This window comes from Cenococcum geophilum (assembly GCF_001692895.1).
Source record: "Cenococcum geophilum 1.58 unplaced genomic scaffold K441scaffold_115, whole genome shotgun sequence".
Taxonomy (NCBI): domain Eukaryota; kingdom Fungi; phylum Ascomycota; class Dothideomycetes; order Gloniales; family Gloniaceae; genus Cenococcum; species Cenococcum geophilum.
This window is the reverse complement of record NW_027137673.1, coordinates 68,307-91,845: the sequence shown is the minus strand read 5'-3', so window position 1 is coordinate 91,845 and position 23,539 is coordinate 68,307. Positions and strand designations below refer to the sequence as shown.

Below are 23,539 nucleotides of genomic sequence, written 5' to 3'. Positions count from 1 at the left end.
TCGAATCAAGCAGCCGTTCTCAGAAATACGAAGCCTTTAACTTCGTTTAGAACAAAACTCCACTTACGCTATGGGCCTTAATGGGATAAGGGATAAATACAAGGCACCAGCTAATCAGGGAAACGACTGTTCTACACCACCACGTTGATAAAATTGCTGCTAAATATTACAAAAACACTAAAGTAGATAGTAATTCTGACTTATAGCGTTAAAGGATATATGCTCTTACGGAAAGAGATATTTTTTAATTTCGTCTAGAGTAGAGTAAAATAAACAGTAATATATATATTATTACTGTTTACTTGTTTATTAAAGAAGGGGGAATCCTGTAAGGGATTTGGTCCCTATAATCAGGGTACCGTGGCAGAGTGGTTATTGCGCTAGACTAGAAATCTAGTCCTCTAGGGGTCGTCCGTTCGAATCGGGCCGGTATCGTGTCTTTTTTTTAGTCTAATTTAATATATTAGTAAGTTCTTTTAGTATTTATTAGTAGGGGGGAAAAGAGAAGTATATAGGTATCGGAGGTCCGGGTTAGGCTTGGCATAACCTCGGGTTACGCACAACCCCCTAAGGTCCGCGATATATCGTCCAAATATTATCCCCCCCTTTTGGTAGTGGCTCCTACTTTTTAGACGCGTTTTTAAGGCTTAGGTTAGTACTAGGTTAGTATAAAGGACCTTATTGCGCGCCTTTGACCTTATTATCGCCTCAATAATCCATTTTTTAACCCTCTTCCTATTTTTATACCCGTGTTAGCTTCTAGCTTACGCGGGGCTTTTAGTTTTATATAGAACGGCCTGCTATAATTCTAATTCTATAATATAAAGCTCTCTTCTTCTCCTCCTCTATTAATATTTACGCGTTTAGTGGCTTTATTTACCTATACCCACGCCGCACTTACACGTCTTCCCCCTAACCTCTTATGGAGATAGAGTCTTTTAAGAATCTTCTTACCCTACGGTCTACTTTGCAGTTAAAGAAAGCCCCCTAGCCTTTTCCTCCCCCTTTTCCTATAGCCTTTAAAACGAATTTAAGGCCTAGACGGTATAGCTATACGATATTTATAAGGCCTAGCGCTTAAAGAATACTATAAGGGCGTATAAGCCAAAGCAGAAAGAGTAGGAAGACTAGTACATAAGACTAAAAGGCAATATAGACGGCGCCTGGGTAATAAAAGATAAGCTTTACCTATTTTTAGAGTAGTAAGTTATTAACTAAGAATTATAGGCTATTAGCTATTAAAAACGGAAGTTAAAATGGAAAGAGATATAAAAAGATGGTAAGTGGGCGAAGAAGAGGTAGAAGATGGTTAAGCAGGTAGGGTAGCTAGAGGGGAAGTCAGCTATAAGGGCAGCTGTAAAGGCAGCTATAGGTATAGAAGAGGAAGCTATAAAGAAGGAAGGGGAGATATAGGATAAGGAGGCCCTAGATGCCCTATTTAACGAGATAGTCTAATACTTAATTATAAATAGCTACGTCTCCGCTATTACTGAGCTTTACGTATAGTAGTTAAAAGGTAAGACCTCGCAGCCGCTATAGGGGGCGAAGCTCTTAGCAGTACTAGACAATATCCGCCGTAATAAGGACCAGATTTAACGCGTTAACTTTATTAATTAAGGCCTATTTATAATTACTAGCGGCTATAATATTAAAGGGCTTAAAAAGGCAATTACTTAGTACTAGGAGACGGGCTCTAAGATACTAGGTTTAGTTAAGTCTTACCTTTAAACTATAGCTAAGTATTTATTAGGTTTATATATACCTTACCTAGTCCGTATAGCTACCGTTTTCTAACCCGTTTCTTAGGCTATACTACTATTACCTATAGTAAAAGTAGATAAGACATTTAGCTTATTAACCTTATTCTTATTAAACTAGAAAATAAAGGGCCTAAACTAGATAAGTTAGCGCTGTATATAATTATATTAATAATATAAGGAAAGCAGAATTAGTACGGCAAGGTTAAGTATATAGGCTCTATATAGAACGCTAACCCTATTCTTTACCCCCTCTCTACAATAGCCTTCTACTTCTTTAACCGCTAGGGTAAAGACGGCGCTAAGAGCTTCCTATCCTTTTAGTAGCTAGAGGACTACTATAACCTATACGTCTTCCCTAGCAGTATTAAAGTACCGTAACGGCCGCTAAACTATTATACGCAGTTTAAATAGAATAAAAAGATATTCTAGGGGGTAGGAATTTACTTAAAGGAGAAGACCTATAGCGCCTATAAGCAGAGCGTCCGGTATACGAAGCTTAGCAGTATTAAGAAGACCTAAATTAGATAGGCCGAATGCTAGAATACGGACGTAATAACAGGAGCCTACCTTAGCTACCTACCCTATATGTTTATATGGTTAATTACTGGCTTTTTAAAAAAAGAAAGGGCTACTTTCTCCCCTATATATAGGAGGTGCTAGAGGAGGCCCTCTGTTTAAAGATATAGCCTAAGACTAATATTTAGCTAAAACGCATAAAGGCCTACTACCTAGGTAGGGCCGATAATAAGGTTATATAGCTTAACCTTACGGGCTTAGGATTTTTATACCTCCTCCGTATGCTTAGGGTAATCCTATTATAGGACTTAGTAATCCTATGTAAGCAGTTCCCACTCTACCCCCTATAAAAGGACCCCCTCTTTAGCTGCAAGGAGTACTAGAGGTTTACTACGCGGGTAAAAAGCTCGCTGGCTAATATAGTTATGCTAAATAAGCTAATAATACGGAAATACTAGCCCGCCTATAAAGCCGTAGCTAAGCTAAGATATAAGGCCGCAATCTTTAAGATAAAGGGGGTTTAATTACGCGTGTAAATAATCTTAGAACGCCTTAGTAAAATAGAAAGGTTATTAGTATTATTCGCACCTATATAAATCTAGTAAGGGAAGATAGGTATCTAGATAGGGCCTATAAAGTCTATATATCTACCTTTAGGCGAGCCCGCGCCGTCTACTATAATATCTACTATATCCGCGCCGCCTACTTAGCCGTCTATAATATCTATACTACCCACTTAGCCGCCGTTTATAATATCTATACTATCCACTTAGCCGTCTATAATATCCACATTATCTACTTAGCCGTTTATAATATCCGCACCGCCTACTTAACCGTCTACTATATTCGCACCGCCCTTACTAGCGCAGGCACAAGCTAATACTTAACTATCTCTCCTATTTATCCTTAACCTATAGGCGCCGCTAAGAAAATATAAAATGCTTTAAGGCGGTAATTTAGTCTTCTAGCTTTAGACTAAGTAGACTTTAAAGCTAGTAGGTAGGCCATTAATTAAAGCTCTTAATTGCTGCTAGGGGGTACGCTAGCGGGTTAACGGCAAGGCTATATTCTACAGCTGTTACTATAGGATAATTAAGGATATAAGATGGCGTGTAGAAGACGGTACGGCAAAAGATAAGAAATAGGCTATTAATTAGCTGGAACAGCTATAAGGTCGGCGTTCTTTAGATTAGCTTTATAAGAATATCTAAATAGTTATTTTACTATAGTGACTAAGACGCCTTAATATATAACTGCACTATGGTAACTAAGACGCCTCTATATACGATTATACTGTAGTAACCAAGACGCCTTAATATATAACTATACTGTAGTAACCAAGACGTCTTAATATAGGACTGTATTAGTGACCGAGACGTCTTAATATAGGACTGCACTGTAGTGACTAAGACGCCTTAATATATAACTGCACTATAGTGACCGAAACGTCTTAATATAGGACTGCACTGCATTAACTAAGACACCTTAATATAGGACTATACTATAGTAACTAAGACGTCTTAATATAGGACTATATTATAGCAACTAAGACGCCTTAATATAGGAATAGAGCCCGTTTAGGTGTTGTAAATTTAGAGTAATATTACGCGACCGTCCAGAAGTACCGATCTAACACAAATTATATACCTTTTCGCCTAAAATCGCGTGCAAAAGTACTCGGGGGCGGTCGCTGCGCGACCTCGTGCGGGGTTCGGGGGCGTTATCAGCAGGGGTGGCCCTAACCTCGTATTAACCCGGGTCGTAACCGCGCCAAATCAGCCCCCCCAATATGTGATAGATATTGTAACAAACCTCTTTAGCTTATAGTACGTATATAGTACCTAAGTAGTAAAGTGGGGTAAATTGGCCCACTAGATTTAACATCTAGATTAGGTATAGATTTGGGAGTATATAGGCCTTTTAAGGGTATATAGACTGGCCCGTGGCCCCGGGGTCTTTAATAACTTAAATAGGCTCGACGAATATACAGTTTCCTATATAGAATACACTCCTTTTTTCTCTTCTTACTAACGGTTTTACTACTAGCTAATTATAACTAACTGACTAACTACACCGTAACTTCCTGTCTAGAGAGAGACCTTCCCTTTTATATTCTTTATGGCATTCTATAAGGGGACGATAGTAAGCTCTGTAGATTAGAAGTCTAGCACTCTATATATAGGAGATATGTAAGAATATACTGCAGCCATAGAAGGACTAAAAACTGTTAAGTCACTGTTATTAAAAGCCATTAAGTCACTAATAGGTGCGGAAATTAAGCATGGAACTACTAGCGACGTATTTATAGGCATTACTATTATTAAGATAAGTTAATAATACTTTTAGAGATTATTATCCAAGACCTATAGTAGACGGAATAGATAACTAGGAGTAGGAATGCGAATATAGGGTATAGTAGGGCGGAGGATAAAAGAGAGGGTTATAATATATCAGGACTAGCAGAAAGAAGTCTTTAAATTTTTATTTACTATATTTGCAACAGTCTATATAATTCTTCTTGCATTTATATAAGCCTCCCTTAAATTTATAAGAGTAATAGCGATAGGACCGATAAAGGGAATACTAGTAATGCTAGGCCTATTAACTTACAAAGTTTTCTTAACCTAGAGGATGCGGTACTAGACTTAACCCCTATAACGTCTAGAACTAATAACCTTTAGTAAAAAGAGGATAAGAATTAGGAGGTTAACTTACCTATTTTAGATAAAAATGCAAGTCTATTGCCTTATAATAAACTACTAATAAAATAAGATAAGGTATATATTATATCCTAGCCTATACTAGCTTTAGGAACTTTAAGAACTCTTTACTTTACAGGACAAAACATATTATAATTTATTAAGTAATATAAGCGACTATATATCCAACACTATATTATAAATAAGGAGAAGTATTAAGAACATTTAGAATATTATAACTATTAGATAGGGACCTAGATCTAAAGCCTACCTAAGTTTATTATTAGTAAATAGACGAAACTTATAAAAAAGGTTTAGATGGACTACTAAGGAAGTAACTACTTTTAATAAGTTAAGACGGTAGAATTCTTAAAAGCTTATATACTGTAGTATAGAAATAACCCACCTAGTAGTATATGCGAATACTAAAGATAATTTATACTAATTTCCTAAAAGGTTACTAAGGCTAGCAATTTAGAAAACTATAAATAAGGATACTAGTTTATAAAAGGACTCCTATTTAAATATTAAAGATATGCTATAACTAAGATAGGAGCTAGCCTGGATAGCTAAGAGTCTTTTAACTTCTACCTATTAAGGAAGGCTGTAGAAGATAGGCTTAATTTATATAAGGGCGCAGACCGCTTATTAATAATAAACCCTAAGGAATAAGGTCTTTATTAGCTGGTCAAATAATTCCGTAACTATTAACCGGTTACACTAAACTAGAGAAATATCGCTCTTTAGCCGCTTATAGTCTCTTAGCTAAATAAGTTAGTAAGTACCCGTTATGTAACCTAAGAGATAAACCCTAAGCTAGAGAAGCTTACTAACTAACTCTAGAGGCTTAATTTAGGGACAGTTAAATTAGTAGGCGTTATATTTTTAATACTGTTCCTTAATAGGATTCGCTAAAATCTAATATGGTATACGCAGCTCCTAAATAATACGCTAGTGCGGTAAGAATAAGTAGGTCCACAACTGGCAATAAATAATAACGGATTACTACTATCTTATAAGGGGGCGTTATAAGAGCAATATAAGCTAGGCCTAGGAAGGTATAAAAGACTAGGAAACCTTAGTATATACTAAGTATAAGCTAAAACATGTTATGGATATAAAGGCCCTTATTATTTTATTAACTAATACCTAAAGCTCTAAGAACTAGTTAGCTGTGGATTCCTATATATAAACAAAAATAACCAAATCTATACTAGAATATGCGAGCGCCTAGGAAATCCACTCCCATATTTACTAAGTAATAATTAAGTTTAGTTCCTTAAAAACTAGCTAAGGTAGAAAATAAATATTAATCTTAATATAATGGCAATAGGCATCTAACTAAATACGTCCTTAGTAGAGCTTATAAAAAGCAATAATACTAAAAGTAAAGAAGAACTTAGTAAGTCCTAGGAAGATATATACCAAGTAGAGTTATTATATATTAATTTAGTAGGAGTAGTAACCTAGTTATAGCCTATAACGCAGTTATACAATCTTAAGAAACCGTAAGGAAATATAAGGGTAATAAAACTACCTCTAAAACCAACTAGTCTATAATCGGCAGTAGTTTAAAATATATAACTCTTACTTATTTTAACCTAAAACGGCTCTTAATGCTAGAAACTAATGCCTTAGATAGTATAATAGCTGGTATTTTTTTCACAGAAGTAACTGGATAGAGAATGGTACCCTATTATATACTATTTGAAGACTATAATAAATGCTAAGCTAAACTACCACATCTATAATAAAGAAATGCTGGCTATTATTTCTAGCTTTTAGCACTAGCGTATATAGCTAGAGGGGACCCTTAAGCCGATTAAGGTAGTTTTAGATTATAAGGCTCTTACGGCCTAGTAGGTACGCTAGGCGGATACCCTATCTTAGTTTAACTTCTTAATTATATATAAACTAGGCGCTATAAATCGTGCGAATGCTCTTATAAGGCGTAAATAAGACCTAGATAACTAGATAGCTATAAAGATCTTATTATAGACCTAGACGTTACTATAACTAAAACACCTTAATCCCTAAATACGGGCAGAACTAAGTACGGACTCCTTAGGCGCTAAAATATATCCTATTAACTCCTTTAAACTTAACCTTATTAATAAACTACTATAGGCTAACTAAATAACCCCCTCTCTATAGGAGTACCGTAAAAAGGTAAAGAATATTACCAGCCTATAGTCCCTTAAAAATGGACTACTTAAGTACTAGGAACGGCTAGTAGTAGCTAAGAAATAGAACTTACGGACCTGGCTTATTGCTAAAGCTTATACCCAGGTCTCTACGGCCTACCCTAGAAAAAATAAAACCTATTAGATTATTAGTAACCGCTACTACTGGCCCGGAATAGTTATAAATATTAACCGTTATATACGGAACTGTAACAGCTGCTATAAATCTATAATCCCATAAAATAAGACCCTAAGACTATTAAAACTACTTCTAATACTAGAACGCCCCTAGCAGTATATCTTTATAGACTTCTATAAGCTACCTATAAACCCTAACGGATATAATATGGTTATAATTCTAGTTAACCGCTTTAGTAAGCGCCTATTTTTAATCCTATATTATAAGAATATTAATGCTAAAGAAGTGGCCTAACTATATATCTACTGCGTCTACTAAATCTACGGACTACTAAATACTATAATATCCGATTATAGGCCGTAATTTATATTAGCTTTCTAGAATAAGTTTACCTAGATCTTAAGTATTAAGCTAAAGCTTTTTATAGCATACTACCCCTAGATAAATAGACAGAAATTATAAATTAATACTTAAATTAGAGACTTTGGCCCTTTATTAACTACTTCTAAGATAACTGGGCCGAACTGCTACCCCTAATAGACTATGCCTAAGCGACCTTACCCTACAACTCTACTGGATTTGCCCCTATTTAACTGGAAATGGGCTACTTACCCTATATAAGCTTTAACTGGGAAAGACTAGAAGGACCCTAAACTGTATACGAAAAACTATCTTATAAGGAAGCACGGTAGTACGCTAAGCGCTTAGAAGAAGCCTAGATAGTAGCCTATATAAATCTAGAAAAGGCCTAGAAATTAATATAATAGCAGGTAAATAAGTATAGGAGAGAGCCTAACTTTACCGTAGAAGATATAGTCTGGGTTATAATAAAGAACTAAAAGACGGAACGACCTAGCCGTAAGTTAGACTATTAGATAGTAGGACTATATAAGGTTCTTAAGAAGATAGGTAACTTATATAAAGTAAAGCTCCTAGATTTGATTAAGGTTTACCCTATTTTCTCTCCGGATAAGCTATAAAAAGCCGTAAATAACCTATTGCCTAAATAAAAGAATAAACTTCCCCTACTAATCTAAGTTAATGGCGACAATAAATAGGAAATTAAAGAAATACTGGCCTGTAAGCTTATAAGGGGAACGTTAAAATATTATATTAATTGGAAAGGGTACGACCTAGACCCTACTTAGTACCTTATATAGAACTTTATAGGTAGTCTCTATCCCTTAACACGTTAGCGTCTATTTAGAACCTGGCCTGTGCGCGGAACACCAAAACACCAGCGGGCGCCGAGGATATATTTTGGGTGTAAAATATGTCAGATTCTGTTCTGCAGAAAGGATGAGTGCTAATTACCTTATATTGAGCGACTAAACTCTAAGGAATAAGCTATATAGATCGTTTTATATAAGATTTTATAAATATCACCAGCCTTATATTCCTAAGCACGACGATTTAATTTAGTTAATTTAATTAGCTAGTCCTTATCGATAATAGATGGACGCAAACTGACGTGTTAAGGGATAGGCTTTAGAAGTTTTATAGCCGTTACCCTAATAAACCTAGACCCCTAAAGCACCTTAATAAGTAAATAAAGTGCTAGAATAGCGAAGATAATAAGCTACCTATTAAGTATAAAGATAAGAATACCCTATAGATATAATACGGACGTATAAAGCCTAAGGGTAGGCTTTTTTAAAGGGGGGGGGAATATTATAGCGCTAGTGGAAACTAGTAGATTGTAGCTAATAGACACTAGTAGATTATAGCGGATAGTATTATAGCGCTAGTAAAAACTGGTAGATTATGGCTAATAAATATTAGTGGATTATAGCGGACAGTCGCAGATAGTTTTATACAGTTTTAGATAATTGCCGTTATATAACTAGAGGATTGTATATAATGTTAAGCGGCGCTACTTCTTGTCTTCTTTTCTTTCTCTAGCTTTAAATCCTTATTTTTAGACAATCTAATTATACAGGCTTGTATGCGTCCTTCTTACTATACTTATGCCTTAATTAACTAAGTCGCTAACAGCTCTAGTTGTTTATAGTTTCTTATATAGTTTCTTACTTAATTTTAGGTTTAGTATTAGGTACGGAGTTAGTATTAGATTTAGGTTTAGGTTCTTTAAGTATCCTTTTTATAGTAAAATACCAGTTCTTCTAATATCTTTATATAGTAAGCTTAAGCTTCTACCTAGTTTTAGGCGGTATAGTGCTTAGGATTAATTTATAAGGTTTAGTAGAATTTTTACGTCCTTAATAGATATTAGTAGTGTCGGTATTACCTGGGGGGTACTGTAATTGCAATATAAGGTAACTGGTTCTTAATTTATTTGTATCTTTTCTCTATTTACTAAAAGAGAAAGAAAAGGGGTAGCAAAGGTCGGGCTATCTATCGGGCCGTAGGTAGTTAGGTGACGTACGCTACGCTATGCGGCCCCTGCCGCATACGCTCTGCGTATAACGTTATTTATAACCTCTACTTATACAAATACTGGCGACATTTACAAAAAGGAAAGAAGGCAAAAAGTATAAAAGAGAAGTATATAGGTCAACAAGTGCTTAGGGCAGTAATCGCGGATATCTTAGGTATTGCGAATATTACGGATATTGCAGGCGTTGCGGATATCGTTATGGATATCGTGAACATTGTAGATATCGTGGTGGAAACAGGTAGGCGCGTACAAGGTGTTACCGGGGTATCCATAGGGGAAAATAGGTAGAAGGGCTGAATCCTATCCGTTATCGTTAAAATTACAGTTAAGGAAGTCAATATTAACCGTAAGGTTCTCTATATTAACCTTATTACTGCGCCTTACTATACTAGGTTCCGTACTACTAGGTTCTATACCACTAGGTTCTATATTACTAGGTTTTATACTACTAGTAAGGCCGTAGATAAAGGCATTGTTGTTTATAGATGTGACTATATTTTTAGCGGTTTTAATTAATATTGGCCCATTTGAAGTTATAAAGTGCTTAACACTATAGTCGTTGTAGAAGAAATTGCTGCTAGTAGTAGTTAGAGTTAATATATTAAGTGCTATAGCCGTTATATCCTTGTTAAAATTGTCGTTAATATTATTATCTATAAGGTACTGGTGGACACATATCTTAAATCCTTCTCTTGCTTTGTTACGTTATTCTTTAGTATACTTAATTAACTAATAGTCTCCTTTCTTACACACAAAGCACGTCCTAGCATTATTGCTATAATAATTATTTAATAAACTTGGTTAGGATATTAGTTAGTAGTAGCGACGGTTAGTAAAGAATACATTGGCGGGCTGTTCTATAGTACTATTAATCTTCCTATAAGTAATAATTGACGATTATAGGCTGTTTATAAGGCCGGTAAGTGTAGTAGGTAGGTTAGAGTAGACTGCCTAGTAAGTAGCGACGTCTTAGTAAGCGATGATAAGCTTATTATAGAGGAAGTTGTTATTATAGAGGTTAGTGTTAAGACTATGCTATAAGTAACGGAGGTCGTTAAGTAATAGCTGTAGGCAGTCCTCTATAGACTTGCCTTCGCTTTTTATTATTACTATCTTAAGGGTTATAGCGTTCCACTTTATTAGAACTCCACGCTTATATTCTAGTCCTTTAAAGTAGTTGCGTATAGCGTTATAGATACTATTAAAAGTAATATAGGTTGCCTTATTCTTATAGTAGAAGTTAAGAGTAATACTACATAGCATTATTAGGAAGCCTTTAATCTTTGCCGCTTATAATATTTTAACTCTATTATACAGGTCGTTAAAAATCGTAAGCTTGCGGTTAAAGTTATTATCCTCTCTACTATATTTGCTTTCCTCTATATATATCTTTACTAGGGTTACTAAATCTCTACCATAGTTAATGGCGGCTATAACTTTTATAGAAGGAGCTATAACGTTTATAGGGGGAGCCGTAACGTTTATAGAGGGAGCCGTGACGTTTATAGGCGAGAGGAGCTTGGCCGTAGGGGGAGGGTTATTTAAGAAAGCTGGGGTTAGGGTAGTAGATGACGTTAAAGGAGTTAATAAACGTAATTTAAGACGATGGTTGATAATATACGAATTAAAGGGTCCTTTATTGCTAATAAATAGCTTAATTTCTATATCTAACCATTCCGTAGGGTCGTCCTCGTAAGCGACGTCGTATAGTGCTTATAGTACTAATTTACTCTTCTTATTAAAGACCCATACTCCATTACGTTAGAGTAGTTATTTAAGTCTTTTAAGTATAGACCTATCAGCGTCCTTAAATGTTTATACCTTAAAATTATCAAAGTCCTCTTAGTATAATTCCCATAGGCTTTTATCCTTAAAATTGCATTTAGTATACTTATTAATTTTAAAGTTAATATAGTTAGTGACATCTTCTACAGTAGTCTTATTGGTTAGGGCAATCCTATTACCCTAGCGCAGACGTTAAATTTCTATGTCGGATATAACTGGCGTAGATCGTAGTGTAGGTTATGGTGTTCGTGGCTTATAAAGGCCATAGGAAAAAAGGGGATATGCCGGCGTTTAGGGCGTGCTATTAATGTAATTTTTGACGTGGCGGATCTGTAACGAAGGTAGTAGACGGTGTCGGGGTTATAGGTAGGTAGATGCCGCTAACGCTGCTGGGTTATAGGATACTGCCGAAGCTGCTAGGTATACTGGCTTAGTAAAGAGGTCGTACTAGGTATTAGTTTACGTAATAGACGCGAACCGGACGAAGCCTTAGTAGGAGCCGGTTCTTTAAGTTCCCAGGGCCTTGGTAGAAAGAGTTCTCCTTAGTAAACGCGACAAGATCGACGGGCCTTAGTAAGAGCGATTGCGTGTTGTCTCTCTTTATAATAACACCGGATTCTAATCTATAATATTACTGATTAGTATCGGTATCACTTAGGGGGTACTGCAATTGCAATATAAGGTAACTGGTTCTTAACTCATTTGTATCTTTTCTCTATTTACTAAAAGAGAAAGAAAAGGGGTAGTAAAGGTCGGGCTATCTATCGGGCCGTAGGTAGTCAGGTGATGTACGCTACGCTATACGGTCCCTGCCGCATACGCTCTGCGTATAACGTTATTTACAACCTCTACTTATACAGACAAGTAGAAATCTTACGTTGGTAGAAATTGGTAGAATTTTTAGGTTAGTGGAATTTAGTAAATTCCTTAGGCGTAGGGTAGATATTAGTGGAAATCTTAAGCTAATAGATTTTAGTAGATTTCTTAGATTTTAGTTTAGGGTTAGGATAGTATATTATAAAGTATTCCTACTTATAATACGGAGCAGTAAATAGAAGCTTAAGGTTATTTTAATTAATAACTACTTTATATAGCATTATCTAAGGCTGGTTAAGAATTACTAGGTAACCTAGGGTAGTAATAAAAAGCTTAAATAGTTCTTTATAGTTTAGGTATTAGAGTCTTAGGGCTACTATATAGGTAATACGGCCTAAGATAGTACGTTTGCTATTAAAATTAAATCTAAATATATTAATATGCCGGTTAAAGGGGGGTAGAGTAAAACCATTATCTTATATAAAGATCTTGTTAATAAATCCTATGCCGCTAGCTCCTATATTAATTAGGATTTAAGCGTTAGCCTATTAACTATTCTGCTAGAGGCGGTAGTTAATAGTTATACTACGGTTCTAAGAGTTAGAGTTTATAACATTAAATACATTTAACGAGATCCTATAGTAGAGCTATCCTAGAAAGTAACTTAACTTTAAACCCTTTCTTTTAGAGGTAATTAGGGCGGGGTTCTTATAGGACGTTAGTTAGAGCTTTATTCTTATTAATAGTGCTTATTAAATAAAGGGCTAGAATTAGATAAGGAGGGCTATAATTAATAGCTTAAGATTAGGCGCAATAAATAGTTGCTAATATTAGCTATTTATAAATTGTTTTAGGGCGTAGGTAAGGAAATAAGATAGTATTTTAAGATATAGTTCTTACTTCCACACTTAAAGTAAAGGCCTAGCTTAATACGTCTTTTTTATTTAAGGGACCCTAATAGGGCGTAGGTAAGGAAATAAGATAGTATTTTAAGATATAGTTCTTACTTCTACACTTAAAGTAAAGGCCTAGCTTAATACGTCTTTCTTATTTAAGGGACCCTAATAGGGCGTACTCTAGGGTTCTAGTGTTAATATCTATAACGTTAGGGTGCCTAGGCTAAGATAATAACTTAGTAGACGTTTATAAGGTTGCTATGTTATATTAAGGGGCGGGCTTTAGTATTAGGCGTAGTATATTATTATACCGCTTATTAATAATATTTATATAGGTATTAAGGGCTCCTAATAGGTCTACGCCTATTAGGGAGGTTTTTAGTTTAGGGCTTAGGAATTTAATAAGGCTATTAACTAGTGTAGAGTTATTCTAGCTAGTCTCTCTTACGTAACAGTTAAATTTAAGGAAGTATACTAGGAAACTTTTCGTTCCTTAAGCTATATAGTTTATCTTTCTCTAAGTAGTAGCTTAATAGTTTAGATTACTGTATATAGCTTTTAGAAGTATAACTAGGCTTTATACTAAGTTTAGTTAAAGGGGTTTAATAAGGTTAGCTACCTCTTTTTTTAGTTAACTTAGGGCGTAATAGAGTTAGTTGGCTTTAGTTAGGTAATAGTTAGCGTTACTAGTTAACTTATTCTTAAGCTAGCTTAGAAATAATTAAAGCTCTTACTGTTTACTAATAAATATTAAAGGGTTAGGTAATTATTCGGGTTATTATAGTATGGTAGTTAGTTTAGGGTAAATAGCTGCTATAGGTTTGAGGCTTACGTTCCGTATATTTATCTCTAGAGGTAGTATTTAGTCTTAAGGCCCTATTATAGGCATCTTAAGAGTGCGGATTTCTTCTTAGAGGTTCTTAATTAATTACTAGTACTATATTTCTTATTCGGCTTATTATTAATTTAAAGTAGCTTAGTTTTATATAAGGGCGTCTATAAAAAACTTCTATATCCCTACTAATTATTTTTAGAGTGTGGATATAATACTAGCGGCCATTATAGGGGCATTAGGTTTATTTTGCATATTAATAGTAGTATAGGTAGTTAACGTAATATAGTATTATAGAGTAAGTATAAGCGACAATAATATATAGTAAGGTAGATATTATTAAGCTATATATATAAACTATATAAGGAAGTTAAGACGTTATATAAGGAAAGAAGGTAGGAAAATAAAAGGAAAGGGTATATATTATGGACTTAGTTGCTTAGTTAATATATACATAAAGTAGAATAGAATTTAGGTGGTAGTCCTAGCAGAACTTAGTAAGATTTAGTAAAACTTAGTAAAACTTAGTGGAATATAGTAGAATGCGGCAGATTGTTATTAGATTGCCGCAGATTACTATTAAATTGCTATCTTGTAGTTGGTCTCTAGTTACTAAGTTAGTAGAAATAGGTAGATATATATAAGGTGTTATAGGGGTATCCTATAACAGAATCCCTTAAATTAAGCTATAAGTAATATAAGAACGGCCCGTAATACCCTAGTATAACCTATAACGCCTACTACGTCAGCTATATAGCCAGCCGCTAACCTAGTAGCTAGCTGTACAGCTAGTCCTACTATAGGCCTATTGTTTAGGCCTATATATAGCAACCCCTATAAATAAGCCCTTAGTAACTAAGGAGCTTGCTTTTTATACGGCTAAAAAAACTACTTTATAAAGGACTGCTTAATAGCGGTAAAGATAAGCAAGGTTTTATTAATTTAGGAGAATAGTATAAAGTTAGGAAAAGATGAACCTTAAAGGAAGACTCTTCTCTAGGGTTAAAAGGAATTAATATATTATATATTAATCTAAGTCGGCTAGTTAGTAAAAGAAGTTGTACTATCCCTTATACTTTATTCCGTAATAAATATTACGTTTTAACCTCTGCTTTAGCTAACTTTAGAGTAAATACCTTTACCTTAATTAATATAAAGTGCGCTATAAAACTGGTTAATTTTCTTAATATACTTATAGAAGATCTGCCTAAACTAATTCCTATTTATAGGTATAATGGATAGGTAGGGCAACTTATTGTAAGTATTTTATAAATATGCCCCCGCGTTAATAGGCGAAGGTAATATAATATCCCCTTTCTTATTACGGACCTTAGAAGCTATAATATAATTTTAGGGAGAAAATAGCTAGCCTATTTAGGTTTATAGCTTAATATACGGAATAGACGGCTTGTCTAGCCCAAAACTATACCCCTAACACCTTCCTTTATAAAGAAATTAGTATTATAATAGAAAACCTTATATAACCGTAGATAAATACCATTTACTAAGCTAATATAAGCCGTAAGGACTAGGCTTTTAAGAAGGATATATAACTTAATCCGCAACGGATCCGTATACTACGCCGCCCTTAGACTACCTATATTACACTATCTGCACTAAAGACTTAAGAAGTTGGTAATAACCCAGTTAAGTCCCCTATAGAGGACTTAGGCCCTACGCAGCTATAAAGAAAGGCTAGGAATATTGGACGATATACTAAACTAATAAACTAGAAGAATAACTTACGGAAAATGGAACTTAAGCTAAGGAAGACTATAAACCTTATACCGCAAAACACAGCCTAATATTACGGCACTGACCTAACGCATACTATTTTATACTGTCTCGTACTATCTTATACTATTTCCTACTATTAGCTAGCCCACTACTAGCGCCTTAGCGGCTGGCCCTACTATTTATATACAATACCCCCTTTTACCTTCTTCTTCTCTTTATACTATAACGTAGTTATTTAGTCTACTTTATTGCAGCACCATAATAGTTTATAGTATCCCTAATTGCGCCCTATTATAACCTTTGTTTTTTTTTTAGTCTATTATTTTTGTTTTCCTAGTATAATTACGACCTGGCGCAACTAATAATACCGTACTATAAGTCCTAGACAACCCTAGTATAGTTATAAACAATCTTAGTACTACAGCCAGCCTTATAGACTTTAATTGCCTTATACAGATCCCTTAAAATAGGCGACTATAATATAGATAATACCCCATTAGCGAATATACGCGAAGCACTCACCTGCCTTTTTAATACCTCCTATACCTATATTGCCTAGGCAATTAGGAGTAGCCTAAAGTACCCTAAAGACCTTAACGTGGCAGGAACCTTCTAGCACCTCTCTATATATATAACTTTCCTAACTAGCATTAAGAGCCGGTCTCTAAGCCGTTTATAATAAAGGCCAAACTATAAAGTCCTAACTTAAAAAAGCTTAGCACAGAATCAACTCCCTTAAGACACTTAAACTATATATACAATAATATAAACAGCAAGCCTTTATAAATACTTAGACCATATAAAGTCTAAGCCTTTAGATTACTATACTTACCTAAACTATTACTGATAAGAACACCGCTACTAGCTCTCCTTTTCTAACTAAGCCCTATAAAAAAAAGTGTAAAGTAAAAGATTTAACCCTATTTAATAGCAAGGGATTACTAACTAAAAAGTAAGAAATTTTTAAAATATAGGAAATAAAGATCTAAGGCGTTTTCTAAAGGGATGTAAAGTGCTTTAAGACCCTAATAGATAAAGTCCTCTATATATCAGACATGCTAATAAATAAGGCTTATAACTATATTAAGTATGGCCTTAATATGCTACGTATATACCTAAATAACTTAAGTAAATAGACCTTCTCTAACTAAAAGTCTATGTTTATATATATATAAGGAAGCACTATAAGACTATAGATATAACCCAAGCAGCTAAAAATAAGCTAGATACCTTAAGCTAAGGTAAGTGTAACTACTAGTTCTAGAAAGCAGAGCTTAAGAAGTTAATAATTAAAGTAAACAAGGCTAAGGAGTAAAAAGTGGATCTACTTAAGAAGAATATTTCCTCTAAGATAAAGGACCTGGCTCTTACCCTTAGCCATAAGATTGATAATACTAACTGTAAAAGCTGGAGCGAGTAGATAGATGTATTCGCTTATAACCTATAGAACTATACCTACTACACTAAGCTAAATACCGCTAAGCTAAGTACCGCTAGCGGCTACTAACCTATATTACTGTAGAATAACCTAATAAACCTTAACGCCGTTAAGTTTAGCAGCGGTAGTAATAGTCTCCCTAATAACATCTAAAGATATTATATAGATAATAGACTCTATATAGCGTGTGGTTAACCTAGCTACTAAAAAGATGCTTATAACCCCCAGAAGAACCTAAACCCCCTTTTAATACTACTATGCTAACCCCCTCCTAGCCACGGCGGATTCTTTAATAGAGGGGATAGTAATTAAGGCGGTAACTATAGATAAGGACATAGGTTCGGACACAAAAACCCGCCCCTATAATTCCCTTCCCTAATATAGCCTCAGCTAATAGTTCTATACGCAAACTACGGATAAGTACTCTATACTACTACCAATTATAAGACCAGCTATATTATTAGTAAAGTACCCTCTAGCATATATACACCGTCAAAAACTAATATATTAGGACATATTAGCTAAGACCATAGCTACCAGCTAAGCCCTATAATTTAGCCATTAAAAGGCCAACCCTTAGACTAAGTCGCCTTTAAGGGTTAGAACTATACAGGGAGGAGGATAAAAGGATTAGATCTATGCTACTAGATTAGTTAGACCTTATTTTAAGCTAGCTACTACTTAACCTTAGAATAGTAAATAGCGATAGAAATACCATCCTTATTTAGACCTACCTCTCCTTACCGCATAACCTACTTCTATAAGTTCTTATTAAAACAGTAAGCCTTATTAATACTAGTAGTATAGCACCAGCGTTTATAGATAAAGACTTACTTATAAAAAAGCATAATATTATAACGAAAAGACTCCTAGTTCTAAAACCACTCCACTTTACTAATAGACTCCCATCCGGGTTTATTACCTACTACTTTATAGCAATAATAATAATTAGCTACTATATAGAATCTATACTCTTCTACGTTATAAAGTTATTACCCTCTATACTAGTAATTCTTAAAATGCCCTAGCTTAAAAAGCATAACCTAAGGGCAGACTTCCCCGCCCTAGAGCTTAAGTTTAACTCTAATTACTATGCCTATAACTATCTTCTATAGTATATTCCTAACTATAACCAAGTAGTACTACGCGGACGTATTATACAGCTAACGCTTAAATACCGTCAGCTAATAATAAAAGAGGTGCCTAATACTAGTAAGCTAATATCCGCAGTAAACTAAGTAGAGATTCTAGAAGACTAAACTACTACTTTATCCCCTAAAAAACAAACACCGCTAGAACTATAAGTCCCCTATATATACCCACTTAACCTAGGTTAGCTAATAAAACACCTAACCCTAAGTCATTTACTATACGTATATGCGACCGCATATATAACAGCTAAGGGCGTTATAACCAAGACTAAAACTAGAGTAATTAAGACCTCCCCCCTATAACGCCTAACCTCGTACCCGTCTCCCACGCGTACTATATAGGGCCGCCGCCTTATTTCCGCCCCCCTAGGCTAACTAAACTATACTAGCCTAGCCGTAGTGTTACGGCACTAACGCGCGTAACCTAGATAAGGCCTAGTTAGGGGGGTTCGCTTACGTCTTAGCTCCATATATATAGACGTGTCCTTTCCACGACCTTCTTCTACTCCTCATTTTGATATCCAGGTTAATAGACATTCCAATTATACAGGCTTACATACGTTCTTTACGGCGCTCGTGCCTCAATTAACTAAGTCGCTATAATACGTAGCACCGGAGAGCCAAATACGCCCCAACCTAGACGATATTAGATACACTTATGCCATTAATTTTACCTAGTTCTATAAATAAAAAGATATAAAGGTAATAAGAATCTATATAGCGGAGCTAGTAGAACTAGTTAAATAAGAAGAGTATTAATAGCTGCTTAAGGAGCTGCCTATAGGCCTAATAGAAGTACTAAACCTATTAGAAAGGTCTTTCCGCCGGCTAGTAAAAGGCGACTATATAATAAACAAAGCCCGTAAAACACTACCCCCTTATTTTTATAACTTTCTTAAAATAAACCTAAAAATAAAGTCTAAGTTTCTACGCTAAAAGATAGTTAATACTAATATTAAGAAATTTCTAAAAGGCAAACTAGGATTAACCTATAAAGACATTTTATAATGCCTACTAAAAGAGTTTTATAAATATATTAAATACTTTCTCCCTAAGAACGCAGATAAGCTGCCCCCTTACTAACTATAGGACTATAAAATTAAGATTATACCTAAAAAGTAGGCCCCGTATTATAAAAATAGACCACTTTTACCTACTAAACTTAGTTATGTAAAGAAGTAGATTAATAAGATACTAGATAAGGGTTTTATCTATAAATTAACCTTACTAGCTACTATCCCTTAACACGGCAAAATTAGGCCTTACGGTATCGATAAGAGCCCACTAATCAAATCAGCTAAATTAAGCAGCCGTTCTCAGAAATACGAAGCTTTTAATTTTATCGCTAATGTATCCAAACTCTTCCAGTAGTCCTCAATGCACGATTCTATAGTAATACCCATATAAATTAGCACTGCAAAGTACGTCCAGAGTTCTTGCTTGTATGTTAGCTACCATACATATAGGCGTTCCTTTTCCTTTATCTAGCGGGTACAACTCCTTATACTTATTTATCCACTCTATAGGCTTATCTTTAATCTTATCTGCAAAGAACAGACTAAATAACTTAAAAGGATCGCGTGTATTAACGTTGGAGGGTAGGTTTAGAGAGCCATAGTCGTCCCAATTATCAATATAGAGAGGTTCGAATTTGGGCAACGGCTAGGGCTTAGGGCAGGGTTTTTTTATAATTCGATTTGGAGGAACGTTATATTAAGTCTTCTAAACAAAGTCCGCATTAATTCTAGTACAATTAGAAGGCATGGTGGTGGTATAATTTATAATTAAATTCTGTATAGATATACGCGTTGTTTTAATCAGAGTTGCGGAGGATAGGCTAGATAGCCCTCTCGGATAATAGACCTATCAGCTAATAGTATCCGGAGACTATCCGGATAGTCTCCGGATAGTCTTAGTAAAACCCCCCCAATATACCCATACCTGCGATATAACCCCTAATATTAAATAAATAAATTTTCTATTAATATAGATTTATAGAGATTATAAAGCGCTTTAAAATGGTACCACTTTTATCTAAATATCCTAAGGATAAGTAATATTATATAGATATAAAGCTTATAAGAGCTCTGCAGAATAAGGCTTAGGGGGAGCCGTGTACGAAGCTCTGCACGAAGCTTTGCGCAAAGCTTTTATATAGAGCCTCCGTAGTAGAGCCGTCGTATATAGAACCGTCGTACGCAGAGCCGTCGTGCAGAGCCTCTGTATATAGAGCTTTATATAGAGCTTCGTATAGAGCTTTGTACAGAGCCTTAGCAAATACCTTTAGCCTTCCTACTAAATAAATATCTTCTTTCTACCTTTTTATTTATACTTCTCTTTATATAAAATACTATAAAATAAAATAAAAATAGGAAAAAAGAGAGGAGACCCAGTAGTTTAAATTCAGTAACTTTTTTCTACTCCTTATTATCCTCTAGTTCTATAATCCGACCCTTACCCTTTAATGCTCCCGCTGCCGCCACTATAGGCTAAGAATTTATATTATACGACGAATATTAAGCTCTATAATCCCGCCACTTATAATTTCCACAGCACCCACCACAGAACCCTAGGAGACTCCAACATTCAGTAAAGGGGCGAGGGCCTACTGGATGACGTAGAGTCGCCGTACAAGCCTTACAAAGCTAGTATTAATTAGCTCTCTGCCTTATACGAGTAATATAGGTTACTTACAGTTATATTTAAAGACCTACGGCTCTAAATCAGAATTGCATTTATATATAAGGGCCTCCCTATCTATACCTACCTCTCCAATATATAACGGCGCTATCGCACGTTACCTGCCAAATTCTGCCATATTCTGCCGACCTGCGATTGGCCCGCCTAAAGCTAGCGCCTTAGCGGCTTACCCTATATATTTGTTTATATCGGTCCTAGTAACCCCTTTTCCTTCTCTTTAGCTTAGTATCTTCGTAATATAGTATTTGTTTAAGCTTTGGTTTAGAGGCATTTATTTAAGCCGTGACATTATACTAAGCTCTCCCTACCTTGCCTGGGAAGGCCTCAATAATATCCCACCCTAAAGAAACTTCGTCTGCAATGACGCATTAATGCGCTATACTTAGACACTAAAACAACTCTATATTGCCTGGGAAGGCCTAAATAATATTCCACTTTATAAGCCAGATAGGACTGGACCTGTACCCCTAGAATTAAAACTAAAGTATATAATACCAACGAACCTTAGGAAGCTAATAATAGCACCTAAAGTAAGCTCATCTAAGAGAGCTACCTTTACCTAAGAGGAACCTAAGATCCAATTAGGATTAGAAATTGAAGATAATAATAATATTATAGACATATACGAGCAGATTCGCGCCCTTATAGCTAGCCAGGAAGCCAATTGTCTTAAAGTGAGAAATATATAAGAGACCCTATAAGAGATCCTAGAAAGCCTTGCGGCCCTATAAAATAGCCTAGCTTCCCTTTTTTAAAGCCCTAGCTAACCTGTTTACTCTACTAAATATAATATACTAGGGAGTATAGATATAATAATAAAGCAATTAAAGTCCGTTAAGCTCCCTAACCCCCTACCACTGTTTAACGGGATAAACCTTACCTTTAAGAATTGGAGGATTTAAGTATAAGGAAAGCTCCGTGTTAACTACAACTATTTCCTTTCTAAAGAAGCTAAAATGCTCTACCTCTTTGGTTAAACCACTGGGGACGCCCAACGGCACCTTTAAGCCAAGTTTAAGGACGACTCCCCTATCCGATTTATATCTGTTAATAAGATAATATAGCACTTAGCGGCTATCTATGTTAACCTAAATAAAGTATAGGATGCCCGTTATAACTATAATTACCTAATAATAAAACCGAACTAACCCTTTACTAAATTTTAGACTTAATTCCTATACCTTATAGGAAAAGGCTAGGTTCCCTTTAAGAACTACCGATTAGACCTATACGATAAGCTAATAATCTGGCTATAAGAAAAAATCGCTATAACCTTAAATAACCTACCAACCTATGAAAAACTTGTAGCTTATTGCCTATTATTAGACTTAGAACTAAAGCAGATCAACGCCTGCCTTAATTAATAGAAGCGACTCCATCAGGAATTTTTTTTTTGGGCACGTTGTCGCAAGCGAAAATCGGGGTCTGCAAAACCTGCGTAAGTCGCGATTTTAGCGATTTGCGGCAACTTGCGGCGATTTGCTACAAATACATAGGCTACCCATGTAAATCGCCGCAAATTGCGACTTAAGTAGACCCTAATTTTCGGCTGCAATAAAAACGCAACAAAAATACTATAAAGCTCTATACGAAGCTCTACACAAAGCTCTGCACGAAGCTCTGCACAAAGCTCTACACGAAGCTCTGCACGAAGCTCTGCACGAGGCTCTGCACAAAGCTCTACACGAAGCTCTGCACGAAGCTCTGCACGAAGCTCTGACAAAGCTCTACACGAAGCTCTGCACGAAGCTCTGCACGAAGCTCTGCACGAGGCTCTGCACCAAAGCTCTACACGAGAAGCTCTGCACGAAGCTCTGCACGAAGCTCTATACGAAGCTCTGCGTATAGAGGCTCTGTACGAGGCTCTGCACGAAGCTCTACACGAGGCTCTGCACGAAGCTCTACACGAAGCTCTGCACGAAGCTTTGCATAAAGCTCTACACGAAGCTCTACACGAAGCTCTACACAAAGCTCTGCACGAAGCTTTGCGCGAGGCTCTACACGAAGCTCTACACGAAGCCTTTGCACAAGGCTCTGCATGAGGCTCTACACGAAGCTCTGCACGAAGCTCTGCACGAAGCTCTATACGAAGCTCTGCGTATAGAGGCTCTGTACGAGGCTCTGCACGAAGCTCTACACGAGGCTCTGCACGAAGCTCTACACGAAGCTCTACACGAAGCTCTACACGAAGCTCTTGCACGAAGCTCTACACGAAGCTCTGCACGAAGCTCTACACGAAGCTCTGCACAAAAGCTTTGCACGAGGCTCTACACGAGGCTCTATACGAAGCTCTGCGTACAAGAGGCTCTGTACGAGGCTCTGCACGAAGCTCTACACGAGGCTCTGCACGAAGCTCTACACGAAGCTCTGCACGAAGCTCTACACGAAGCTCTACACAAAGCTCTGCACGAAGCTTTGCGCGAGGCTCTACACGAAGCTCTACACGAAGCTTTGGCACAAGGCTCTGCATGAGGCTCTACACGAAGCTC

At 35.9% G+C, this 23,539-nt stretch overlaps 1 non-coding gene across 1 annotated transcript; it reads left to right on the top strand.

Moving 5' to 3' along the window:
* The first annotated feature begins 354 nt into the window (after window positions 1–354).
* On the top strand, window positions 355–435 carry K441DRAFT_t38. The gene has a single exon. It is a non-coding gene; the product is annotated as a tRNA-Ser (tRNA).
* The last annotated feature ends 23,104 nt before the right edge of the window (window positions 436–23,539 follow it).